This window comes from Montipora capricornis, chromosome 2 (assembly GCF_036669925.1).
Source record: "Montipora capricornis isolate CH-2021 chromosome 2, ASM3666992v2, whole genome shotgun sequence".
NCBI classification, from domain to species: domain Eukaryota; kingdom Metazoa; phylum Cnidaria; class Anthozoa; order Scleractinia; family Acroporidae; genus Montipora; species Montipora capricornis.
In genome coordinates, this window is record NC_090884.1 from 49,509,509 (window position 1) to 49,512,008 (window position 2,500).

A 2,500-nucleotide genomic window follows, 5' to 3' on the forward strand; every position below is an offset into this window, starting at 1 on the left:
TGAAGAAAGTATGCATCTCAGTGAATCTAACTCTGAAATAAGTCGCAATCTCAGGTGTCTCTCCATCCGCAATCGTGTTCTGAGCTTAATTAGTGACAAAACGGGAAACACTGTTAAACAAATGGAACACCGCATTCAATAGCTCTAATGACACTTTCTTGAGAATAGTATTACATGTCACATTTACTCCTCTGTTTCCATAGAAGTGGCAGTAACATTTTATAATATGCGTTGTGTTTTAGTTTGAAGAGAGACGATGAACGTTGCATTAAACAAATTTCAACATTGTCTACAACACCTTAATTATACAACTAAGTGTTTGTAATTATTGTATTCTCCATTACCAACTTGTAAGTTCAAATTGTTTTTAATATGTAAATTTTCGTTTATTAGTTTATACTTCAACACGTTAAATAACTAAATGTTCGTAACAATTGTATTCTCCGTCCGGCCCACTTGCATGTCAACGAAAGCCAGTTGTTTTATTTGGGAGGCCTAATTTATATAAGCTGAATATAGTTTCTTTTAGGCCTCCTCGCCATCAATGTAATTCAATTATTTTTCTCTTTGTCTTCTCTTTTTTGATAGTACATATTTGTATCTTAGTTGTTTTTCCTCTGGCAAATAAATAATAATAATAATAATATTTTCGCAAACGTATATAGTTTTCCTTTCAGGTATCATGTTTTAGTCTTTTTATCTCTACTATAAGTACACCATGGATCCATAATAAGCCCAATTTAAGCAAGATACTAATACATATATATTTGATGAAAAGACGGGTCTTTCCGAACAGCATTGTATTTTTGGCCTTTATTTGTTTTGTGTTTTAGTTCTTTTATTTCTGGGTCACTAATCTACGTGCTAAAAAGAGAGAAGTCGTCTTGTGTAGTCGTCTCCTCATTTTAAGATTGAGCCTCATCGAAGTGTTTTTTTTTTCAAAGGTTACAGATTCCGAAGTGGAATTATGCAGCGGAAAGATGCGATGACAAGAATTGTCGTCAATAAGCGAATTGACTGCGTACGCAACGGTCTTCTTCTTCAAACATGAAAACTGGCGACAAATTCTTTATTTTACCCCAGTCCCTGGCAATTGTACAATTGGCTGATTTAGAAACATAACGAGAATATCAGTTTACGATGGCGCGCGCACCGGAAATATCCATATTAGAGTAGAACCTAAAACTATTCTCCGAGCTCTCCCTTCCCTCCCTTCAGTTTCTAAATCAGCCAAATAATTCTCGACAAAGAACAAATATTAAAGCGCATATTTTCATTGTCGTGGTCTACGCTAGTGATATTCATACAAGCACATGGTGAACAACAAGTAGTCTTAATTGTTATGCCGAGATAAAGGTCATGTGTCTAGTTTCACAGCGCATTGGAAATTTGAAATTGCTCAGTCTTCCAATGGATCTTTATAATTACAGCCAGCAACTGAATGTGTGAACATATCACCGAGCCGTCTCAGCCGAACTGGTATTCACGTATTCTTAGGTGCTTATGTTTTCTGCCATGAAAGACGTGACCATTTTCAGCATTTCGTAACAGCTACCTTGGATTCTTTCGCCGCAATATCAGTTGATGAAGCGCGAAGGTTGAAGTAACGGACAGAAAAATGACCTTGAAATGCTTTTAAGTTCAGGGAAGTGGTTGAAACGAAATTTAACATAATTCCAATTCCTTCCATTGAAATAGTAAAGTGCTAAGACTGCGCAGTATGGACCAGATCCAGATTAACGAAACGTTCTTCGACTGGGAGAGTATAGTTTTTTCTATGAACTAGTAACCACTTACATCCTTTCGTCCGGTCCGATCCGATCCAGGTTCTTGCCAACAGCCAAAAAAAGCACTTTCACACATTCTCGCTTCTTCCCAACGATGTACATTACTACCCCTTGTTGCTCTCAGACATTCCAACAACCTCGGCGGCATACTTATCAAATCCACATTACCAACCAACCCACAAACGCAGCCTCTAAAAGGATCATTCAAAAGCGTAACAAACTGCATCACATGCAATTACATAACTGATGGATGAACTGACTACACATTTTCAGCTACTAAAGAGACAAGACATTTTACATGACATTGACTGTAACTCAAAAACTCTTATTTACATAATACACTGTAGGCGCTGCAACAAACAATACAAAGGAGAGACAAAACGGAGACTTATAGACTGTTTCAATGAACACTGTAGTCCTTTTGACAGACCCACTTCTGCCTCTAGACAAGAACATCTACAAAGGTCAACTTGAAGCCAAAGACATTAACCAAAGAGAAGAATTATAAAATAAGATAGATAAGATAGATAGATAGATAGATAGATAGTTTATTTAAAAATCACATTGCAGCCACAAAAGCTGAATTAAGTATTTTTTTACAAGTCTTAGAAACAATTGGTACATGAATTTTGTATAATATAATAGTGTAATAATGTAACCTAGATCTAGGATATATAATTTTCTATATTAGAAACTAGATGAATCTTAAATAT

At 35.8% G+C, this 2,500-nt stretch overlaps 1 protein-coding gene across 5 annotated transcripts in view; it reads left to right on the forward strand.

The window, feature by feature from the left end:
• Nucleotides 1–646, forward strand: part of LOC138025455 (uncharacterized) — an 8,399-nt gene extending 7,753 nt beyond the window's left edge. For all 5 annotated transcript variants that reach the window (XM_068872676.1, XM_068872664.1, XM_068872668.1 and 2 more), the window contains one exon: nt 1–646. This exon is cut by the window's left edge and continues 303 nt beyond it. The gene's annotated coding sequence lies outside the window, so the exon portion shown is untranslated.
• Nucleotides 647–2,500: the final 1,854 nt, after the last annotated feature.